General features: G+C 36.5%; 1 protein-coding gene across 1 annotated transcript in view; it reads left to right on the top strand.

Moving 5' to 3' along the window:
• Positions 1-26,100, top strand: part of Thsd7b (thrombospondin type 1 domain containing 7B) — an 873,729-nt gene that overhangs the window by 476,585 nt on the left and 371,044 nt on the right. The gene's annotated exons all lie outside the window — the stretch shown is intronic.

Raw genomic sequence — 26,100 nt, 5'->3', positions numbered from 1 at the left:
CTCTAATTAACCACCAAAAAAGAAAGCTTTAAATGCAGTTGTGACAGAGTGCTAGCTTTGAGCAAAAAAGTTCAGGACTAGCACCTAAATCCTGGGTTCAAGTCCCAGACAAGTGCGTACACACACGCATGTGCGTGCACATGCCCCCATACCTACAACCCCTCATAGGAATAAAAAATCTTTACCACAATTTTCTTAAAACTACTTTGTTGCAAAATAAATATACCAATACCCTATAGGCTTTGCCTCTAGACAGATACAAAAATAAATATGTGAATAAGAAGGGACTTTGAAAATGCAGTCAAATTTGTATCTGATTTTTTTTTTGGGGGGGGGGCAGACCTGGGGTTTGAACTCTGGGCCTGAGTGGTGCTGTCCCTGAGCTCCTAAGGCAGAGATCCACTTCTTTTTTTTCCAAATGGTTAACAGGAGTTAAGAGTCTCAGACTTTCCTTCCTGGGTTGGTTTTGAACCATGATCCGCCCATCTCAGTCTTCTGAGTAACTAGAATTACAGGTGTGAGCTACCAGTTCCCAGTTTTATCTGATCCTTTGAGTAGTGAAAACAATAATCTATTCCTGACATTCTCCCTAGTATTTCCTTTGAATAGAGATGCAGAGTAGATGAAGCTTATGAACTGTTAATTGAGCAGGCTGGTGAATATGATATCCAGAGAGACTGGACAGAAGAGCTACTGTCTCTGTTGTGAACTACTTGAAAGGTAGAATTTAAGAGTCAGCTCATTTTTGGAATTTTCATATTTAACAATTGAAAATATTTAGTGCCTGAAAACATTTCAAGCTTTTAAGATAAGTATTAGAAAACTAAAAGAGGATATTATAATGTAGGGTGATATTGCTTCACTGAGGCCCTACTATCTCTTTTAGTTTCTCACTCATAAGAGATCACATAATTCTTGTTATATAGTAACAAGAAAGAAAAAGTTTGAATTAAAAAATCATACCCTCCTGGTTGTATAAATTTGGTACTGGAGCTATCAAAGTCCCATGATACTTAGGAACACAAATTAGCCTTGCTGAGCCCATGTACCCTGGAGACTGGAGATTTCTGCAGGCCCTTCTATTCCATGTGTTCAGCAATCAAAAAAAATGTCTCTGCTGACTGAGAGTCTTCTTTGAGCTTTGGCTAAGGGCAGCATATGAAATAACCGTTCTTTGAGCAAGTTTAAATTTGACTCTAGTTTCCAGAGATTGCATTAGTTGTCTAAATGGTTGGCATTGTAATGAAAATAATTCTAAACCTCTGTGGTGTCTTTTTGCCTCCAACTTTTGAAGCCTAGATAATTCTTTACACAACTTGGCAGTCTGGAACCTGGAGGAGTAAAGATTAAATTTTCAGATTTCTCCAGTTTTCCTCTTCAATCCTATTTATCCTCATGTTTTGTTCCTACCTTGAGACAAATATATTATTAAATAACCATGGGTTAATTAGGGGACACTATGAAGCAGGAAGACTTTTGGAAGAAATGATGCTTTTAATTCTATGGTACTCAAACTTTATTGCATCTGAATCACCTGGAAGCGTTATTAAAATGAAGATTTCCAGATCTATAACTAGAAACTCCAATCTAATTACCATAGGAGGGAATGGCCAGAAATGTACAGTTCTAAGAAGGTACAGCCCTGAGGAATAAACCTTTCTAAAGGACAATAGCTATAGGTCTAGGAACATTCCTTGTTTTAATTCTGGGCTTGTGGCTCTTCTTTTAGTTCTGCATTTATATCATGTCATGTTTTTACCAATTCAAGAGGGTTTGGATGAGTCCTAAGTGCATAGATGTTGGAGGCAGGTGGCTAGATTTGGATTTCCAGATTTGCTCTGTCACAAGTATATTATTATCTCATTCTGCCTCATTTGTCTCATTTATAAAATATACTTAATGGTCATACTGTCCGTAAGGGAAGTGCTTGGACCACAGCCTCCCACAGAGTAGGCACAAGGTAGGTGTTGCTGATCATTGGCACTATCTGTCTTCCTATACCTTTCCTGGACCATCAGCATGCCATCCATATAGAACTCTTTCCTCATACATAGCTCTCATCTTCCATAGTACTGGTGGCTTTGCTGATCCACTCCATGAAGTATATCAGACGACAGTATCCTACACATCCCTTTAACAGATTCAAGCATACTTGTTTCTTTGTTAATTCCTGTTAGATATGAAATCCAGCAATGGACAGGAAGGACCTCTTTCTTCATCTCCACTGTTGGATCCTCTAAACAAAGCATGGTATAGGACATGTCTTTGTCACATAATCAATGTGGTTTGAATGCACAAGTGTCCTATAAAGAGGAAATAATGTGGATTTGAAAAACAGTAGTGAATTTCACTTTTTGAGACTACTCTTCAGTGAATTCTTTAGGGAATGGTGCTCTAGGACAATAAATTTCAAGCTTGAATATGCTTTCAGATCCCAGGGATCTTACTAAATGCAGTTCCTAATTTGAAAGACCTGCATGGGGCCTAGAATCATGTCTTTCTTTTTGATTGCTAGTGATTCTTATGCTTTTGGTACAAGGATGTAATTGAGATGGGCTTATTAAAAGTTTCTCAGCAGGGGATTGTCACCTTCCAAGTTATAAAGTGAGCACCATAATTCTGGAACTATTCAGCAGGTGAGAACATAGGTAGAATGTTCCTGGGGTGGGGAAAGGCTGCTTAACCTAAACTACGAAATCCGAGAGAGTATTCCGGGTAGAGGGTGGGCCTGAATAAGCCCATTAATGAGCCTACTTCAACTAATGAGGTCAGAGGAATATTTTTTTATAGTTGTGGCTTCACTTTGGGTTATGAAAGATAAGCAGCAATTATTTCTGTAGTCATCAAACTTTTCTGAAAAATTCAATAACTTAGAGATCTCTCAAAAATAGCAATGCCTGCACCCTATTCTAAACGATTCTAATTTAATAGATCTGTGATATGATCAGGAAATCAATGGATTTATAGGAATCTCAAACAAAATCCATTCTGGAGTTCTCTGAAAGCCAAGTGGGTTACAGAGGGCCATGTGCTTCAGCAGTAATTTGTGCCGTGACCATGGATGAGCAGTGGCAGGCTTTGTTCAGGCTAGGTTTATCAGCTAAATCCTTAAGACTTAATGTGTTTTCAGGGGATGAATACTCATAACCAACTATTCATTTTTTTATTCCTTTTTATATAAGTCTGCCCCTAAAGGACCAATATGATCCTAAAATCATCTAGGCAAACCAAGCTCTGGCCCAGTTTTGGCTTCTCTTACTTTTGTTTAAGTCCCTGTAATAAATCAATTAAATGATTAAGAACCATTTCTTGGTACTTTACTTGCTACTTTATCCTATTTCTTCAGCCTATAAAGTAAATGCCAGCCTGAAGGGCCCAATGTTGTTTCTTTAATAACAGCAACAGTGTGGTTATTGAAATGTTTCTCAGTCTTGGAAAATTCCTACAATGAACAGATGTCTGAAAATAACCTCAGCCCACTTCAGGCAGAATCCCTTCAGACTTAAAGGACATCCATAAGATTAAAATTCTCCATAGGTGGTTCTTATAAATGGTAAAGGAGAAGAAACACTCATTTAGAGCTTTCTATCTTACAATGTATGTTCACATAAATTTTAACTAGCTATAGAAGATTAATTTTTACTCAGTGTTATATTAAGAGTTTTTGTCACTTTTATCATGATTGTACTTTTGTTCTTTCTCTCATTTTTTTGCAGCACTTGGATTCAAATTCAGGGCCTTATGTTCTACCACTCAAGTGATATTCCCAGTCTTTTTGTGTCTTAGTTTGTTTTTCATAAAAGTCCTTGCACCTTAGTCCAGGCTAGCCTTGAAATGTGATTTGCCAGCCACCCCTTTCTGAATAGCTGGGATTATAGTCATGAAGCCATGAGGCCAAGTTTCATGTCATAGGGGTAAAGAACCTTTTTTTCCCCACAGCTGTTTGTATGTTATAATGTTATTCATGGACCATACAAAATTATCTGTAAAAGCAGATGGGCCATGGGTTGAAGACAAGAAGGATATGTGCGTTTTCTATCATGTACCAAATGATTTTGTGTTCTTTATAGAACCACAAGGTGGATTTTACCCATTCTTGATAACATTATTCTTCCAGAATTTCAATCAGGCTCTTTAAATAGATTCATTTATAGTTTCAACATTTGATGACTATATGATAGTCCAAGTTTATTAAAATTTATGAAAATATAGGATAGAAATGCATAAAATTATGAAACATATATGTAAATATAATTTGTATTTAAATAGGTATATGTAATAATGCAATAATTACATTATATATCAACATAAACTCATAAATACAAAGTATCAATAATACAAAGTACTCTGTAAGGTGGTAGTGACTGCAAAAATTAATGATAATATCAATAACATGGGCAGTCTTGTTTTGTTCATATTGCCAGTTTTTACTTTCCTACCCCCAATAAACTAATCAAAAGAGTTCCCAACTATATTGACAATAGGATGGAATTCAAGAATATTAAGGAAGTAATGATAATAGACTGAAAAATAAAGTGAGGTATAATCAAAATAATTGTTCTTACGTATTGCAAGAGACTTGGAAGCCAGAAATTAATTATTTGGAAGCCTCCTAGATTAAAGACTGAGGGACCAACTCTAACTTTCATCCCCAAGTATGAGCTATATGGCAATGCTAAGGTAACAGGAAGGCCCCGGGCTGACTGCTGCTGGGAATCAGTAGGAAACCTCATTTCATGGTACCTGGTTCCTTCTGTGTCACCCCTCATAAAACTAACGCTTAAATTTATAGTGTTAAAGACAGAGTGATATTTTTAAAACACTTAGGTCATGTAGCATAAAAATCATCAGTTTTTGAATTAGGCTTTTTGGGTTCAAATCTGGCCTTTAACATATAAATCACTAGATATTTGCTGTGTCTCAATTTGTTCCTCCATTTCAAAATGAGATCATTCTGGTACTGATTTTATAAAATTATGGTACTGATTTTTTTTTACAAATGTTACACAGTTTTACAGGGCACATGAAAATGTGCTAGGTACATATACACAAATATATGAATTATGGCCATTATTAATTATAAACATAGATGGAGATGATGAAATATAATGGTGATGCGGAAAGCTTCTAGAAGTCCAAGATCTTTTATTTGATGATGTGGATATTTCAAAGTACTAATTTCTCCATCAAATGGAATTAAGGTGCATGTTTCTCTGTCACTATTTTCCTTGTAATTTCTAGAGATCAGGAATCTTTGCTTCCAGGGTCTGTTATACTATAATGGTATGGCTTGGCTATAAAGTGTCCCTGCAGAAGGCACAAGTACTACAGATGTGGCTTCTACTTCGGACACTATTTTGGACAATTGTGGAAGCTTTAGGAAGTAAAGTGTAGCTAGAGGAAGTGGGGCACTTGGGTATTTTCTTTGGGGTGGAATTATGGCCCAGTCCCTCTCTTTCTCTCTGCTTCTTTGCTAACATGAGATGACAAACTGTCCTCCTCCCCACTCTAATCACTGTAAAACTCTGCCTCACTGTGACCCAGAAACAAAAGAACCAGCTGCCCACGGAGTAAAACTTTTCTGCACTTTGGGAAATTGTTCTATCATTTATTTTGTCATAGTGAGAAAAAGTCTAATGAACCACGTGGAAATTCAGTGATTGTGTTTATCTTAAGAAAAAAAAATGAATTCACTTGGGCTACCTTAGAAATATATGCTTATTTTTCTTTTATAAGCAGAATTTGTTTCTTTGATGGGTTGTCTCTTGTCTACCTCTTTCTCAGTATTATAATTATATGGTTTTAATTAGTATACATTACAGTACAAAGAATTTCATTTTAATGTGCATGTAGTATGTACAGTGCACATTGAGCAAGGTCACCATAGGTTATAGAACTTTACTTTTCTTTAGTTTTTGTTATACTACTTTAATCCTTTCCCTTATATCCCCATTTTTCAAGCAGTGTTTTTGGTAGATTTGATTGTGTTACCTTTTTATGTATATAATGTCCTTCAAGCCTTTGTATTCACCAGTGTCCACTGCTCTCCCTCTCCTCTCTCCTGATGGCCACCACTGCTATGGGCAGTTTACATTTCCCTAAATCATTTCAAATTTTTAGAAATTTGCTTCAAGCTAGAAAACGCACATGCATCACACTCACACAGAGCATCAATAGATAGTCCAGCAGCCCTAGGTCATGAAGTGTTTGTCATTCTGAATGTCAAAGAGGTTGAAAATTACCCAGACGACATTCCTTTCATCCCAGCAGGATGCATAAATAGGAGGATGCTGATTGAAGTTTTGCAAAATTCTAAACTCTCTCTCTACACTGCATCACAAAATAAGAAGAACTGGAGCACAGCTCAACTACTAGAATGCATGCCTACAAGATTAAGGCAACCCCCCAAAATTTGCCCACTCAAATCATACAAACACTATCCTATCAATTTACTTTCCTTTTCTAGCACAAACAGTCTTCTCTCCTCTACACAGGATCAGGCATGATTTTGTTCACTTTGGTAGTAGACAAGAGAATGCTAAATTATCCTCAAACAATTAAGTATCTTCTATGTTTGAATAAGAAAAACTTTGAGTCTGGAATGCTTGTCCAAAATAGTGTTGGAGGCAATTTTGCATCTTTCCCTCCACTGATAAACTGAATCTAAATTCAATTACCACGTCTTATAAATTTTTCAATGTGTAGCTTTTCTAGAGTTTTTGAGAAATTAAGTAAAATAAGATATATGGCTCATGTATATGCCTCCAGATGCAGCATATATATATATATGTATATACGTATACACACACACACACATATATATATATATATATATATACATATATGGAGAGAAAATGAGAGAGAGAGCACCTTTGTCTTTTCAAGTGACACTGAGTATAAGTTGCTCTTTTTAGTCTGTACTTTAAATCTCATAGATCACTATGTGGGCCCAGTGTTCAATAAATATTCCTGATAATTTAGTAGGTGGAATGACAGTTATAATACTGGTAGAGATCACAGTTCTCAATCACATTCTTGCCAAACAATGAAGTTCTCCAGATAAAATTCATGAAGACATCCATTCCCAATTCATAGTGGGTAACTGTTAATGGCTAAAATTCTCCTGATGAAAAATTATATGTCTATTTCCTTCGATATGATTTTCTTTGAATGATGATACCTCTGTTTTCCATTAACATGCAATCTAAGTTGCGCTTAGATTTAGTATCATGAAAATACTCACTGCCTTACATATGAAACTGTAACACCTCTGAACATCACTTTGACAATAAATAAAATTTAAAAAGAATTTACAAAAAAGTTTTCCCTCAGAAATCGATGGGCATCATATTGAGAAAAGCAGTATCAGTTGGTTTAGAATGACAGTTACTGCCTAGAGTTCACAACTCTTTGTGTGAACCACAATTCAGTAGAACCCAAATCAGACTTGTTAAGGAAATCATTCTTAGTTCAAACTCTTTCCTCCCATCCCTTTCCTAATGCTTCTAATTGTAGACCAAAGATTGATGAACAGTTATCAACATTTATAATTAACAAGATCAATTGGACTTTTCTTTCTCTTGTCCAATATTCACAAAAGATAAACTTAATCATATGTGAGTAACAGGTAAAGAATCACAGCCTGAGAAAAATTAGGCAACTATTCCAATAATACTCAGCATGTTCTACTCAGAGCAGAATTAGAGTCTGTATTTATTTGTTTTCATCCCACAGATATTTTCCATATCACAAGTTAAGATTTTGAAGCTTGGCACCTGTGAGGCAGGCTTTGCACCCTATAGGTCACACATTGCTTTCACATGTGATATTCCATAGACTCCCAGACAGTGTGATAATGAAGGAAAGCTGTTTTATTAGTTCTGCTCCATAGCAACACATTTCACAACACATTTCACAAGAGGAACATCTTTGCACTCAAGGGCAAACAGTAAGTGAAGAAACCCAGTTCTCAAGTTTGTTTGGTGCTGTTGTATATCCATAGATGGGAAAAATAAAGCCATTTAGCTCTATCACTAAAAGACAGTGAGCAAGTTCACATTCTAATCAACAGTGGACTAGTGTTCCTGCCAGTATTGTTAGTTGTCTTGCTAATTATCATTTTAACTGAGAGTGTGGTAAAATTTCAATGTTGATTTGCATTACATTTGTTTTATGGCCAGAAATATTGAACATGTATCTATTGGCCATTCCTTCTTCTTCTTCTGAGAAGTCTGGCTTTATGTTTTTAGTCCATTTATTATTTGTGTTGGTATTTCTTTGAAGGTTTATTTTTTGGGAGAAAACCATATGGAGGTCCTTAAAATATTAAACACAGAGCTTCCCTGTGAGCCAGCAATTTCACTCCTTGGATAAATATCCAATAGAACACAAACCAAGCCATACAAAAGCTACCAGCACAACCACATTCATTGCAACTTCTTTATCGTAGCCCAGACATGGAATCAACCCAAATGCAGACAAATGGATCAAACATGGATTCTATACTTTATAAAAAAAGAATGATATTGCACCACTCACAAGAAAATGGCAAGAAAAAATCATATTAAGTGTATAAATCATATTGAAAAAAACATAAGTGAAGTAAGCCAAACCTAAAGGAACAGGTTACATGGTTTCCCTCACATGTTGTAACTAGAAAGTGCCTATAAATCTACAAGTAAGCACACTGGATGGTAAAAGACAAAAGAAAATACACTTAAACATGATAAATTGTACCTGAAGCGAAATATTCATACAGTGAGGCCAAATGCGGACATTCTTAGGAGAGGATCACAAAGGTTCAATAACTATGGGCATATGATCATTTAAAATGATGTTTATTGAAATGAACTCCAAGAAATGGAAACAGGGTTTTTATGCTATTTTGCATCTTTTTTCCCTTTCTCCTTTGTCACTGTTTTTTATTTCTGTACCTTTTGACTTGTGTGTAAGTTGATGTTTTGAGGAGGGGAATAGAGGACACAGAAATGGTGGCACAGAGTGAACTCACTAGACAGTGCTAGCGATACTAGACACTAGTGATACTCACTGCTAGTGGTAATCACTAGACACCATGTTGAAAATGAACTATATACCTTGTGGGGAGGTGTTCACAGGGCAAAAACAGGGAGAAAACGAGGGAAGATGTGACATTGTTCAAAAAGAAAGGCACTCATTACCTGACTAATGTAACACTTGCCTCAAACAGTAATGGAAAGGATTATTATTATTCCAATTTATATATGAAGAAATAAAAGATTAAATATAGAGCCCCAATGTGGAAGCTAAGAAAAGCCAAAAACGTCTGGAATCCTAACTCCTCACCATGCATGAATCATTTCCTGAATCATCACTGAGTTCTAGGCATTGTGCACCTGGGCTTCAAGTGCTTTGTATATGTGCATGTATATATACATGGTAGAACAGATCCAAGTCATGCACAGGACCTAGTAAAAACTTAAGGCAGACAGAATTCAATAAATCAGTGACCAATACAAGAACATCAGGAGAAACCCATCTACTGAAGTAACCCTCACAAACTGCTACAGGGATAGTTAACCTGCTTTTATACTCAAGTTTCTCATAATAATTTTTCAAGAGTAGGTGACATGATGCTGGCCACAGAATGCACAGGATGCAGGGAATCGGATTTGTCTTCACGAAAAATATTAATTATTATTTACTTATTCATTCTTGCACTAGCCTCCTGTTGATTTATTTTTATTTACAGTTAATTTATAGGGCTATTTCATGGAAGCAAAGCTTAGGCACTTGCTAAGTTCTTAAAACCAAGACCCAGTAAATAAATAAATAAATCCAAAACTATATGGCTTAAATCCAAAATAATGATCATGAGCAATCTTTGATAGCCTTGACTGATCTGAGAATAAAACTCAAAGTAATTGGAACATGTTTCTAGAAGTGTGATTCCGTGATTCCTGTACCGAGAACTCAGATCAGTGTGTGATGATTCTGACATACCCTGTATGTGCTTTCGTTCCAGGTTCCCCAGTAGCTCTGTAGCATGTTGGCAAAGATATATCTGAGGAGGCATAGATATATTAGGGGACAGTAGGACCCCAAACCAGTATGTACTGATGCTGGAGCCGACCCTCTAATCGGGGCTGTAATTGGCCAGGCTTTTAGGTTGGCTCTGTAAGACCCTTAGGCTCAGTTCTTTCGGGAAAATCTTCCCCTCACCGCAGCAGTTGTACTGTTCAGCAGGTAGAATTTGGTTTGTAATACAAAACCCAACCCCTTTTCAGTTTCACAAACTCAGCTGTGGAAGAGAGCTGTTGTAAATTAGGTAGAAATATAGGAAAGGAGCATGAAATTCCAAAGAACATAAATGTAACAAAATAACCAATTCATGGAAACTGGGGGGGGGGGAACCCTCCCCATGAGCATGATCTGGCCCAAATATTTTACTTCAAACAAACAAAATTACACAGTCTGTGTGTACTTGAATTCTTACCAAAATGACTCAGCTATGATTCCTAACAATACTCTATCATAAGCACTGTTGTATTATAACATAAACCAGCATACCATACAAAACCAAGTACATAAAAAACACAAACACAATAAATAAATGTAAATTTGTTGCTTGCAGTTTTGTTCTTTACACCTGAAACCTAATGTTATGCCTCCTTAGTTTGCATCCAATGCTTGCTTTAAAGAACTATTAATTTTCTTCACTCAACAGTCAAGCTACATTAGCACAAATAAATCCTGTGGCACACATGGATATTCAAAATGATTCATTATTAGCACTGGTGACAGAAATCTGTGTTTTCTTGCATGTGAATATTTTTCTTTTGAAAGCACTTTTACCTCTGGCTGGTTTCATTGTTATATCTCCAGAATTCTCCATGGAAAACAATAATATGATTCTTATTTGTACATAGAGGTATTTTACTTGCTTTTCAGAAACCCTGGCACTCACATTAATTAAGTTTATTTTTTTAGACTTCCAATTCACTTCCTATGAAGTAATAAATTAGTTTTGATTCCGCTGTCATGTTACTCTAAATTTATTAAATAATCTTTCATAGTTGAAAAGAATAAATTAATTATTTTTAATTCCTTGGCTTTGTCCCAGTTTAATATAATTCTAATTTAGTTTGTGGTTTCTGGAAGTTTTTGACTCACTGGATTACCTAGTATTGTGGTAGATTTATGAGCTGTTTGATTTGTATTAGTCTAAGAAGGTGTAGAATTAGAGATGGAGTCAAATGTTGCGATCTTAATGTGACAGTTCAAAACTCCAGGTTTTGTAAGAACAGAAAATAATTTATAGATGGTAATACATCAAGAGGATATTAAATTTGTGCTCAAAACTAATAAGACTGCTTGGTTTAGACAAACAACATTTAAGTGTTCTCTAATAGAAAGATCAGCAACTGACATTATGGCAGTATCCTGAAATTGCTTTAAAATTAAGTTGCTACATGTAGATGGCTCAGATAGAACCTATGAATGACATGTTTTCCATGATAATGAATAAACTATCCAAAAAGTAAGTATAGTAGGACTGATAGACTGCCTGTCATTTGAGGTATTTCCAAGTTAAATTTAATTTCCTGATACACCACATATGCTTATAATAACTTTCCATTGAAGCTTTCTTGATAGGACAACATAGAAATGAAGATCACATATTTATAAGCTCTATTGGAAGTATCTTCATTTCTAACTTGAGCCAACAATTTCTTCTTTCATTGCTGAAAAACTACAATGCTTATTTAACTGATATTCAACTGTATTCATTTTAGCACTTAATTATACTCTGTCTTGAGTGTCTGACCAATTTGTTCATATACAGTAGAAAGAATTTGACCTTGATCTCTAAAAAGTGACAGAACTGTGGTGAACTCCAGGTCTCATAATTTCTTTCCTTTATTTTGAAATTAAATTAGCCTCTACAAGACTCAATAGTCTTGTTTGTAATATAGATATGTTGTGTGATATTTGTAAGAAAATGTACTCAGTAGGATTTTCTGATTCTACACAAAAGGACAATTCCACGCACTTGCAAAGTATGCCTTCTTCCTCATCCATCCTTTTTTATTCAAGTCCCTTAAGTTGTGCTAATGAGTACTCAAGCTTGAGTTGTAAATACTGAGTTTTTTTAAAAGAGAAAATACTTAGATGTATGTGTGTGTGATATGTGCGCACACATGTGCATACCTCTGTCTGTGAAAAGAAAAAAGACTTAATACAGTAAATGCATACTGAATTGCATTTATGAAATAGGAAATAACTTACTATGTGATCAAGTCATAAATAATCTTGTACTTTCGGTAGTCCTGCATTTTCTCCACACAACTTTCCTTCCATTCCAATCCAGAACAACTAAGAATTAGTCAGAGAGTAGAGAGATCAACATATCAGTTGAGCTGAGCATGGAGGTATCTATGTTTCATTCCAGCTACACACTAAATGCAGATTGGAGGATAGCAGTTTCAGGACAACCCCAATAAAGTTAGTGCAAAACCCAATCTGCAAGATGAACTAAAGGTAAAATGTCTAGAATGCGATTCAAGTGGTAGAGAACTTACCTAGAAAGCTTAAAACCATTTGATTCTGAACCCTAGAATTTGCTAGAGACCATGTGCTAGATAGCCAAAAATGATCATGTATGATCACAGAACATGTTCATCTTCTGATCAAGTGTAACCTGAAGAAAGAGTAAAATCAGTTCCACATAGGCCCATTTCTCTCTTCCATAATTATGATTATAGACCATGCATCCTTCCCAAAGAAGAAGTATGTGAGAGTGACTGTAGGGTGCAAAGGAACACAGGATGTTCCTTAACATCGAAGAAATAACCAGCACAGTTCCACCCTCTCTGTTGGGTGCGCTGAGATTTATGTGCCCACATCCTGCCTCCCACTGCCTACTTCATATCTCTTCATCCATGTCTTTCTCCCTTCTGACTAGGTATGTCTCTCTGATTCATATTTTATCTCACTGCTCCTTTCTGGAAAGCCCTTCGCTTAGCCCATTTCAGGAATGTCTTCAGGTCTACATTTTCTTTTAGTTCTTATGTCATAACTTGGGAAAATTTTTCTAACTACTCTTGTAGCGCCACTCTCCCTTTTGTGCTTCATTGATCATTGTCTCATATAGATGATCCCTAACTTAGAATCATTTAATTCATTTGAAATCATCATAATAGTATGGATTTTTCATGAAGTATGAACCTCTACTTCAAATCTTTCGTTTGATTTTTTTGGCCTTGTGGGTAATGGCATGCATTCCGGTCAGAATAGCCTGGGGTTTCCTAGAGGGGAAACAATGGATATGCTACAGCATCTCCCGCCTATGATGCTCGGCAGATTTGGTGCATTATATGAATTTTGACTTGGGTATTTTCAAATGAGGATAGGTTTATCAGGATGTAATCCATCATATATCAAGGAGCATCTGGATTATTTTCTTCAGCATTTGCCCTTACACTAACTTGAATGTAAACTATGCAATACTCTTGAAATTTATATTCTTAAAGAGTGGAAGCCACAGTAAGTGTCTAAATCTTTACTGAATGAGTCATAACATAAATGTATCATTAAGTTAGTAAGTTTTTAATGTAGGCATATATAAATTTTACAAAGAGTTTTGTTGTAACATTCCCATACATGTGTATAGGGTACTGATTACATGCATCCATTATTTTTCTTATTACCCCTCATATTGTTTTATAATTTCTAATTAGCTTCACTATTTTATTTTCATATATACATATAACATCTTTCAATTATTCAATTATTTATCCCTCAGTTCCCTTTCCTTTTGCCTCCTCCCTTGGATCTATTCTCCAAACGCTCCCTATTTTATGTTTATGTGACGTTCTTTCTGTCTGTCTTTCTCCTTCCTTCCTTCCTTCCTTCCTGCCTTCCTTCCTTCCTTCCTTTTTTCCTCCCCTTTTTCCCTCCCTCCCTCATTCCCTCCCTCCCTTCATTCCTTCCTTTTCTCATTGCTTCCTTCCTTTTTTTTTTTTTGTTAATCTTGGGTCTAGCTCTATATGGGAAAAGAAATGTTGTATTTGTCTTTTTTAGTTTCATTTATGTAGAACTTAACATTTAACAAGTTGTAGGACAATTGCTGCTTTCATGAAGATAAACAAGTTAAAGATTTATTAAGGAAATTTTAATAGGAATGTAAACTCATTTTAAAAACTAGAATGGATACAAGGAATTATGGAACTGGTGGCTTAGGTCTTGATCTAGCTACATATTTGGAAAGGATATAAGAGAGAGGTGAGATTTGATAGATCAAGAGTCATCAAGAAAATATGTTGTGTAAGTTTAGAAGTAGTTGGTAGCAGAAGGGATATGTGTGCAGGAGCTCAGTGTCCTGAAAGTACATTGTAATTCAGTGTGCTGCAGGCAGCTGAGGGTACTCTGAATGCATAATCCATATGAGGAAGTGATAAGGGAGGTTAGAGAGATATGGAGGAGCCAGTTCCTAGGGAGATTTATGTCATTCTGAAGTTTGGACATTATCTAGGATTCTGATGGAACAGTTTAAATTTTAAGCATACGAGTGATAGAATCACTTCTGTGGTTTAAAATGGTACAGAAAATTAATGAGGTGAGACAACGTTGGAAATGAGTGGAAAAATTAGATGTCCTTTCAATTTTCTGGCTAAGAAATAAGTTGCATTTGTTTTCTTCACTAGGAGGAGAATGTGAATCACTGGTACGCATATAAATGGCACATCTTCATATCCTGGAGTGTTTTTCACTCATCATTCGAGATTCACATACAGTTATGCATACATTTCCTCTTCCTCAAGGGATTTTAATGTTACTAATTGAAGTGAGCCAGACCCAAAGAAACATAAACTCAGTGGTTGCACTCATTGGAGACAATCAATAGGTGTCTAGGATAGTCATAGCAGAGAAGCCCAATAGCTCAATAGCAATGTACATATAACCACATAAGATGATCGTAAACAAAATGAGCTACAAATCTTGGAAATAAGTGGTTTTTCTTTGCTGTTGTTCTTTCTAATGTACCCTATGAAATTATGCCTTTTTCTTTCTTCCCCACGGTTTTAACCCTGATGTCACTGTAACTGACTTTAGTATACTGGGTATAGTATGTAAGTTATTGGAACTAGGGTAGGGGAACACCAAAATGGAGAGACATGGGGTAAAAGGCAAATCAATGCAACAGCAATACATAGAAGACAATATGCTGTAAACCAACTGTACATCTCAGGGTAGGGTATGGAGGGGGCCACAGGGGGGGCGGGAATGGTGGGATAAATAAGGAGGAAGAAACAAATTTGATAAGAAATATACTCACTGCCTTATGTATGTAATTGTACATTACTTTGACAATAAAAGAAAAATGAGAGAGACCAGAGTAAGAAACTGTCAGAACTCTCACAGCCACTCCCTGGAATGTATAATTCCATAATTTGATTAGTCTTGAGTGCCAGGAGATCTCCTATTTCCTTACATTCCCATCTGTACCAGTAACACCAGTTGTGGGGTCCTGTGCAGACTGAAAATGTGCAGTTTCTTGTTATACATTACTGATTTCAAGATTTCTGCTACAGATCATTTAACCATCCTACAGCCTGGACAGATCATAGGCCCAGGGCACTGGCCCGAATGATTAAGTTTTGATTCTTAGGAAAAGTTGCCATATCTAAAAACTAAAGTATTACCTCAACATATTTTAGTGGAATGAAATTGCTTTGTGTATATTTGGGAATATCCAAGCAGCATGGGGAATGAGGTGCTTCAGAGGTACAATGAAAGATTAGTGTCAGGCAGCAAAGCACAACAATTCATACCACACACTGTATCCAGACAGTACTAAAACTTCGGGGTCTCAGATCTTCTGTACCATTTCCCATGACCTTGCACAAGATAAAACTTCCTCTATTTTCTTAACTGCAAAAATGAAACGTACAAGGGAACCTGTGTTTTAAAGCTGCTATGAGGGAGTCAATTCACGGAAAGCAATGAGTGAGTGACTGAAGCATGTGAGGCTTTTTTTTTTTCTTACTGTTCTCTTTGATTTACTGTATAACTCAATGATTCTATTCCCATAGTAAATTTCTTCATAATATGTAGTACAATTATCCTCTAAGGGTAAACTTAAATGCTTAACTTAATGTAGTTAAATTCATCTGTTAATTAATTAATAATATTATGGGTTTATGATTTTTCACTTTTGTGTTTTATACTTTTTCCTATTCAAAGGGTGTAGAGTGTTGGGTCTGCTTTCTCCGCTCCGGCTCAAATGCTTATTTTCTCTCTTATTACCCTCGTATCGTCCTCTCCCCTAACCCTCGGCCTGCAGGTCTGTCAGGGTGAGACGTAGGGGCGGCTCCGGTCTGGCGTGCGCGCGACCCGCGTGGCAATGTGACCGCTATCCTACCCTGGGAGCTACGTACATAGACCACGGAGTCAGCTTCTGAGAGCGAACTAACTTTATTGAGAGAGGGGCAAGGGGAGATGATCGGGGGAAGGGGGTTGGCCAGGATTCCCATAGGCCATGAGCTGTCAGGTGACCTCCAAGGGGCTGGTCACTTGACCTCCAAGGGGCTACGTCACTCTGAGCGCGCCAAACCAGGGCGGGGCTGGTAGGCGCCAGGCTGGCTGCCAGCTAAGTCGGGGGTCTCTTTGCCCGACCGGTTTCTCCGGATTCCAATGTAGAGAGGATGGAAAGGCCGCATTCCCCAGCTGGGGGAGGTGCCTCAGGCCCCTTCCATCTAGGGGGGAAGATGGACCCCAACAGTAGAGTTGTTATATTTTTCATCTGAGTTTGTCTACAATGGATTTGGTAGGAACCTAATTACTATTTCCTTGTGGAGAAGCTTAACTACCTTTCTCTTCTTCCTCAATCCCCCTCAAAGCCTTTCTTGTTCCTCTGGCTGCATATAGAATTTGACTATGGGCTATTGCACATATTGGCTTCTCTTTCCTTAGGTATTAAACAAATCACCCCTATAATTATATTCTTCAAGTTCTTCAAATATTTCCTTCTCACTGAAGCTTTTCAAGCTTAAAATTACAACCTTCTTCCCCTCACCCCCCACTTCTTATCATGGTTTGATTTTTATGCTTTTGTGTGTTGGAGCTTGGGGTTTGTATATTTGTTAGTTCTAGGTGAGTACTCGACCACATGAGCCATGACTCCAGCTCTTTTTACTTTTACTTAATATTCAGGAAGAGTCTCTCATTTTTGCCTGGTCCTCTTACTTGTTTCTATATATCTGGGATTACTTGTATGAATCACCAAACTTGGCTTGTTTTTTGAGATAGCATGTCACTCTTTTGCTTTTGCAACCATCCCATCTCCTTTTCCCATGTACCTGATACTACAGATGTGTTCCACCCTTCTCAGACTTTTTTCAATATATCACACAGCCCTTAATTACAACATGAAACATTAAATATTTAATTTATTTATTTTGAAATTGTCTCTCTCCTTTCAATAGATTATAAGGCTTTCAAATTAGGAAATGTTTTCTTTTGTTCTGTTGTGCTCTCAATTTTGACATGTTTCCCTCTTAGAACAGTACAGAGAAATTACAGTTTGTGTTTAGATTTTCTTCTTCTGAATAGAATCATGTGAATTCTAACCATACAAATACATTAATAGAGGTATCTAGCTGAAAAGCTCCAATGATATCTTTGTTCCTGTGCTGCTTCTGACAAGTCCAAGAGAGATGAACGTTCTTCCCTCCTTTTTCTTTCTACCAAATACAGAGGTTTTTTTTACCCATGTTTTCTCCATACACAGAGGAGTTCAGTTTTCATAGTGTATACACAATACACATGCACTCACACAGTATGTCTGCCTTAGTTCCTTCCTTGATTTATTCCATTCTTGAAACACACACTCACACCACCAGCTATGGGGCAAATTCTCCTGAAGCTAGTTTTCTGAAATGCTTTCTTGCCTGATTTCTCTTTCACCATTCATTTATTAAACATTATAAAAAAAATGCTTCAAATAGGAATACAAGGGAAACAAAAAGAAAAAAAAAAACAAGGAAGAACCTATGGACCTTTCAAAAAACTGTAACTCAAACAAAAGTTGGGCATTTATTAGTATTTTAGGAGAATTTATTGTAGGGTATGTGACCATAATACTACCATAGTATCACCATGGCTATATTTCAAAAACAGCTCCTTTATAAACCAATTCTGGTTGGGCACCGGTGGCTCACACCTATAATCTTACCTACTTAGGAGGCTGAGATCTGAGGATTGCCATTTGAGGCCAACTCAAGCAGGAAAGTCTGTAAGACTCTTTTCTCTAATTATCCACAAGAAAACTACAAGTAGGGCTGTGGCCAAAATAGTAGAGTGCTAGTCTTAAGTAAAAGAGCTCAAGGACAGTGCCCAGGCCCTGAGTTCAAGCCCCATGACTGACAAAAAACAAAATCAAAACCAAAAACCTATCCTGAAGGTTTTTGTGTATAGATGATATGGTGTTGGTGTGTTGTTTGAACTAATACTGGTATGTGTAAGTGTCTAAAGGTATAGATGAAATTCTGTTGTATTGTATGAGGTGGGGGTAAATTTTGGTTTCATTTGATATGTTCTAAAATTTCTAAAACTAAAATGATACAGATCTTAAAACAAATTAAATAACAAAGTCCCACTAACATTCTAGTGTTCCTGTGTCAGAAGAGTTTCTCCAGACATATCTACTCTATTGCTAGAAACTAATGCTAGAAACTTATTTTTCTTCTCAGTGAAGAAAAATAAAAATGCTGCAGGTGACAGCATATTTTTTCCTTATGCATTATTTCATTCATTCATTGACCATTTATTACAGTTGACCTGCAGAGAAAGAATGTTCAGAAACATAGTAGAAAATAACAATGGTGCTGGGGAGGCAGAGGCACCTGGGAAAGTGGGGGGCTGATAGTGGGTGAGAAAGACTTCTTGAAGAAGCTGACCCTCTACTCACTCTCAAGAGAAATGTAAAAGAGGAAATGAGTTAACTCAATCTCACACTGATCTATAACACTAAATGCATGACTATAAATCTAACTACTTCATGTTTTTACAGCTTGAGTATGCCTCATTTAAAATACTTAGGACTGAAAGTGTTTCACACTGGGTATTGTGTGTGTGTGTGTGTGTGTGTGTGTGTGAGAGAGAGAGAGAGAGAGAGAGAGAGAGAGAGAGAGAGAGAGAGCCAGTAACAACTTAGCTTCATGTCCTCATTCAGCTATCATGCTATCACTGAGCAACACCTCCAATCTGGCATTTTGCTGCTCAGTTGGCCACAGAGTATTGGGAACTTTTCTGGCAGGCTAGCTTTGAACCACGATTCTCCAGATTTCAGACTCCTGAATGGTAAAAACAGGCATGAACCACGAGTGTCTGGCTACCTTTGGATTTTAAATTGTGAAATTCTTGTATTTCCAAAATGAAATGGAGATAAATACTAGGTCTAAACATGAAATTCATCACTATCTTGCCTTACACACATAGGTTAAAGGCACTTAAGAAAATAAGTTAATGATTTTCTACATGAAAGAGAGACTAATTGTGTATCATACCAACTTGTGGTTTGTCAGTGCTCATAAGTTTCATGTTTTGGATATCGCACTTTTAAAAATTCATATCCATATTAGTGATGCTCAATCTGTACCTGATCCCTCTTCTTCAAATTATGTTAATAAGCATTTTTATTATTTCCCTGAGACACCAGAAGATACGTGTTTTCCACAAGTTTATCAAGTACAATTCCAATTTTATTGATTCAAAAATTATTTTATCAACTCTAAACAAGTAACAGGAAATTACAAAGCTAGCAACTTTATGTGAGGCAATAAAAATAATGAAGGCAGAGAAACAGCCAATAATAGTGCATGCCTTGTGAACAAATGAGATAATTCAGTCTTTGTTTAACTTGGGATAAAATTCTGGTAAATTAAAAAAACAACAACACTGTAACCTTAATTGACTTGTCTTTATAGAGTTATTTTACTTAACCCTACTATCCCCTAAACAAACTTCATCACATCTTGAATATCTGTGAAATTCCTTGCACCAAACATTCAGCAGACAAGTGTTACGTCTTTATACATTCTGGAAAGAACATTGAAAAAACTGAAGGATGGTGGTACTAGAGTTTGAACTCACACTTCCTAGCCCTTCCTGTTTTTGTTTTTGGGATTTTTTTTCAGTTTTTTCAGGTAAGTTTCTTTTCTCTTTCTAGTGGGATCATGATCATCTTATTTATATCTCTTGCATAGTTAGGATGACAAGAATACACCATATGTGCAGTTTTTTCGTAGAGATGAAGTCTTGGTAAATTTTTACCTAATCTTCCCAGTTTCACAGTAACTGAGATATTTGGCATGAGTCATAGTGCCTGGCTGAGGAAAAGTAAAAGATAGTAGGTCTAAAATGTGGCATGCTGGGTAGAAGCAAACATTCAGACAACATGCTTTGCTTTGCTGTCAAAAGAGCAGAGGATGTGCTGCTTCCAAGCTCCTAGCTGTATATCCCTGAATGCTGCCCTCATATGCTGCAACACAGAAGCTTTCAGTAGAAGCCTTTATGTCCTCTAGCAATCGGTACAACAGTAGGTAAGGATTTCCTCCCCTTGCTCTAAAGGGCATAAAGCATTAGTGAGATAGGATTATTTTAAAGGGGTTTTCTAATGTGTGTGTGTGTGTGTGTGTGTATGTGTGTGTGTGTGTGTGTGTGTATCCATGCTGAATCATGATGACAGCATCTTGAGTTTATGTCTCTAAGGACATTTCTGCCCTCAAACTTGTCTACAGGCAGTGCAGTGTGGGGTTTTGTGTACTTAAGTTCTAATGCTGATGGAGTGAAGCACATTAGGAAGCCCTGTAGCAAGCAGTCACTGAACACTTCATCTGCTAGAACAAAAAAGGATCAGGATGGGGGAAGAATAAATCCCTGACATATCAGCAGACATTGGCAAGAAGAAAAGACTAGCACAACTCATCATTCCAAATGACATTGTTAACCCTCCTGGTTTATAGTACACATTTCCAATTATACCCATTATGATGTGCTTAGCTAGAGGGCAGGTTATATTTTTAAATGTGTTGAGTGCAGGAGTGATTTGGCTGGTACTTATTTGTTGTTGATTTTTTTTAATGGCTTGGGTAAGCATATTGCTTGCTCCTTTTCCTGTTTCACATATTGAGTAAATAAGATACTCTTCATTAATTGTGCTAAATCATTTCTTTCTTTGTCTTGAGAATTTCTTAGGACTTAATAATTTTTAGGGCCAGATACATACTCTAAATTCTGATTAAACTGGTGCGTGTTGGGAGAGATTTGAAAAGTATCCCCTGAAATTTTGATATACTTCCTGGTAAGGATCACCATACGCTAGGTGGACTGTGGGGAACTGAAGAGAGAGCGAAGTCTATACTCAAAAGAATTCACTATTGGATACAATTAGCTCTCTAAGTTATAGACAATTTAAAAGTATCAGAAGGAATAAAAAGGAGTGACAATCTAAGAGACTGAGAATTTATAACTATTGCATGATGTCCACCAAAGAGAGCAAACGTTTGTCTTGGCTCTTATGCAGCTATAAACTGAGTTGTTCCTTCTGAAGTCTATGTGCAAGGCCTTGCATCTAAAGCATTTTAAGTTCACTAGTTGGTTTTATATATTTGCAAGATGCTTTAAATCCCATTTAATTAGGCATTCCTAACAACTGTCCTGTGAATTGGCCAGGCAGTATTATCCACACAGGACAAGTAAGAAAATTGAAGCTCTGAAAGGTTAAGTGCATTGCCCAAGGTCATACAGCAATTCAGTAATGAGCTAGGATTAGAAATCAGAGCCCCAGAGGTCTTGTCTGTTGCCAGTTCCATGGAATTTGGATTCTGTTGCAAAACAAATGAATATTATGAAACTTTAAGGGTATAGAACACCTTGTTTCAGGCACTATTTCAAAATGAGAGAAATATATGGATATTTTGGAGCCTGTTTTCAACATTCCTAGAAAGATTAGAAGAAAAACTTTGCAATTTTGCATAATACATTTATATATAGATAAAGTCTTTAGCTCTGAGTTCATTTTGAACTATTTCAAGGTTTACATGCAGAACACATTATAGGAAAGGAGGTTGCTCTTGATGCAATGAGTGCCAAAGTGAATAGGAAAGAACTGTCTAGACACTTCCACCTCCTAAGTCTTCTAAAGCATTGCATTTTTCACCACTTAAGCCCTCACTTCTATGTGAACAAAAAAGAGAGAATACTGGATTGATGGCCTTTGAATTCTGAATATGGAGTTCATATTATCATTTCTGTACCCTTAGGAAAGTCTGGGGAACTTTTGTGTTATTATCCAGCCTTCAAGATTCCCTTTTGCTGCACTGGTGAGATCTCATAATACACACACACACACACACACACACACACACACACACACACACACACACACTCCAGCCTAATACACAGCATCTAGGTGAGCTGCCTACCTGTAGCAGATATCTGATAAATATTTACCAGTCATAACAACACTGGATGTAGTGAATGCTTTGCTTTGAGCACCCAGTCACACTATCTACTCCTCCATATTTACATGAAACAAGGACTAGAAGTGAATCCCTGGCTTAATTTCTTTTCTCAAAAGGAAATCAACTCTGAATCTCAAGCATGGAGGTGAAGACACTGAAAAGGAGTGTTCTCTTGTGTATGATTATTTAGTCAGCAGAGAGAATGTGTTTTGGGGGTGAGAGTTAATGTTGAAGAAAGACTTTAACTTAGTACTGCCATCTTTTACTATAGTGTTCACTTGGAAACAGGCTCCTTAACAAGGCATTTGTAAGCTCTTTTCTCCTACTACTAAAGCTCCACTTGGATGAAGTGACGATAATAATGCTTAGTTGTGTAGCATTTATTAGTGTTGCTTTGAAATGAGGAATTCCCAGGAGCCACCACTCAGACAAAATACATAGCCAATGGAAAGTCTTTATTAGCCAGCTGGTGACTACATTCAGGTGTCCCATACCCAAGTGTGATATCCCCCTTCCAACCAAGTTAGGTTAATATACCCCTCACCTGGGGTTTGGAAATTCTCCTTTTTTTCCTAAGCTACAGCTGCAAGCAAGCAAACAGGAATCACATGATCCAATCTAGGTACATTGTGTTCATCTACCCAAACCAAGTCATTTCCTAAAACTAAGCTCTTTCTGAAGCTTATCAATTCCAATCAAAGGGGAACTAAGCTAACTTTCCTGAAGCTTATTATCCCAGGGCAAGCAGGAGCTAGTGGGAAGGAAGAAGTGAATGTACAGGGGGAAATGAGGAAGCTGCCTGCCAGGGAAGCATGGCCTTAGGGATGGGGGGGGGGAAGTAAAGTGTAAGTGACAGGATGGTGCTTAGTCATAAAATGGAGTCATTGTGTTCAATACACTATTACAGTTTCTCTCACAGTAACACATACTATATAGCTATAGTCAATTGGTGAGGTAAATGCTAAAAATTTCTCCATTAATTTTTAATTTAATGAATTGAGGGAATGAGTTCCAAGTGCACAAAATAATCACCTGATGCTTGAGCTATTATGTCACACAGAATTTGGTGCAAGAAATATGAGGAGTGAAGAAATAAGTTTAAGGACAATATAATTTATCTTTGCTGTATTTCTAAATTGCAACTTTATAATGCAATAAGCAATGATTTGCTTATTTCTTACATTTACATGGGGCTGGAGGTGGTGATGGTCTTTGTCTGGTTATATAACTTGGCACTTTTAAAAGTGAATAGTGGGACTATTAGTATTTATGCCAGTTTAACAGCATTGACCAGAACCCTCCTGAGCAAACTCAAGTTTGATCACCCTGAATAATTCTTTCCATTGGTAAAAAAAAAAAAAATGATTTACTTACCAAGAACAAGGTATTCTAGATGCACAGAGCATGATTAGGATCCAGCTGTGAACACACATCTGATTACTCTGATTTTCCAAAAAGGCAGACATTTGAATTTCCTTTATTCCTTTTTGTCTTTCTTTATGTTTCTTTTATGTACTTAACTTACACTCCAGAAAATTCTTTATACCAGACGATGTATATATTTTCCCTTTAGTGTCCTATAAAGTCCTCACAGCAATTATAAGAGCCTGAAACTTCTGTTGGCCTGTCTTACAGATGAGAAAACTGAGGCTTAGTAAAATTAGAAGAATCACCTGAATTTGAATAGCTAGAAGGCTTGTAATTTAACCCCAAAAGGTAACTAATGAATGGCTGCTTATGTGATACAAACCTTAAAATACTACTCATGCCATCATTTTGTTTCAAGACAGGTTGAATCACCAGCAGCTTTTTTGTGTTTGTCCTTTATTTTTGAATGGTGGATTAAATGTGAAGATTAGTAGAAGAAAAGAGAGCATCAGACTTAGTCTTGAGTTACAAAGTGAGTAGCCTGGAGAAAGATCAATGTGATTACATAGTGCATTCCTGAGATTGGTCAGTTGTAGAGATATTCCACAAATAAGGAACAGACCTAGGGAACATGTTTAAATTTCAACTGGTCAGAATTCTGCAGGCAGGACCTAAAGAATTTCCTTGCATTGTTGATAGATTACCACCACGAATCTACTATCAATGCTGTGTTCACCCTCTACCAAGTTGCCATGCTCTGTCAGGCTTTACAGCAAGGCTTACATGTTCAACAAATTGTAATTCCAAAGCAATGATTGAATAACTTTGATATCATAACTCAGCATTTATTCAAACTTATTTCAGTGTGATGTGTATAAGTTTACTTAGTAGCAAATTGATCAAAGGCTCTCTCTCTTTGTCTCTCTCTCGCTCTCTACACACACACACACTGAGACAGAGACAGAGACAGAGAAATACAATATGTTGTGTGTATGTGAACGTGTGAATATGTATATATCCATATCTATATTATGTATCTATTTGTGTATCTGTGTATCTATCTATCTATCTATCTATCTATCTATCTATCTTTATTTATCCAAAGGAGTTGCCATTTAAAAAGGAGTTTATGAATACAATATATCTTGCTCAATGTTACCCCTTTCAGCATTTTCACTGATCCCTCCTTCCTCTGCTTCCTTCTTCTTAATTTTGTAGAAAAATCCGAAAGGTCTTCTTTATAAAATTGTTTCAGTTTTAAAGCTCTCTTTCTGAAAATGACTGGATATATTTTTTATAATCTATTTATATATTCTTTAATGCCTGTATTCCACTCATATATTTTGTATGCTAAGTATTCTTCTTGATATTTAAATTGCTGTCTTTTCTAGATGTTACTTCTTTTGATTATAATTAATAACTTAAGTTTAATTATACCTGATGACTTAGTGATGATTGACTCTGCATAAATCAAAGCTGAATTTCAATGAGTTGTTTGTTAGTCATAATCATTCTTGAGTAATTGTTTATGTTTGCAAACAAGAACTTTAATTTATTGTTATTTTTCTTGGCCCAATGAGCTGGGAATCATTACTCAAAAACATACCCTTCAAATTTTGTTTTTATTGCTAATTAAGGCTTATTCAAACAGGGTGCTGTTGAAGAAATGCTTGTAAAGGAAACAGTATCTTTTTGGAACAACAGAGAAGCTATTATATAAAGTCCTCCCTCTGGGTTGACCCTGGTTTTCCAATTCATCTTAATGTAAAGTCTCATACAATAGAAAGAGCATGAGCTTCCATGTCTACTGAATATAGTTTAACTCTTGCAAAGTGACATTGGGCAATTGTCTTACCTCTTTCATGGTCTAGTAATAAAATATTGCCAATCTTGTTAGATGTTATAATAATAAAAGTAGATAATATGCAAAAATGTACAGAACTGGATCTGATCTGGTTTATGGAGTGCATGTAAGCTTACATCTATTCTATCTTATGGTAAATTAATGTATTTCATATCAAAGCAAAAAAATGAACTGGTTGATCCAACTTCCTGGTTACTCAGGGGGGTCCTAGCCAAAGTTGTTATCATGGTTTAAATAATAATAGTTTCACTATTCACTCTTAAAAGTCGTCCATGGCTGAGCACTGGTGGCTCATGCTCATAATCCTAGTTACACAGAAGGCTTAGATCTGAGGGTCAAGGTTCAAAGCCAGTCCGGACAGGG

The sequence above is a fragment of the Perognathus longimembris genome, chromosome 4, assembly GCF_023159225.1.
Source record: "Perognathus longimembris pacificus isolate PPM17 chromosome 4, ASM2315922v1, whole genome shotgun sequence".
Taxonomy (NCBI): domain Eukaryota; kingdom Metazoa; phylum Chordata; class Mammalia; order Rodentia; family Heteromyidae; genus Perognathus; species Perognathus longimembris.
This window is presented reverse-complemented; position numbering and strand designations above follow the sequence as displayed.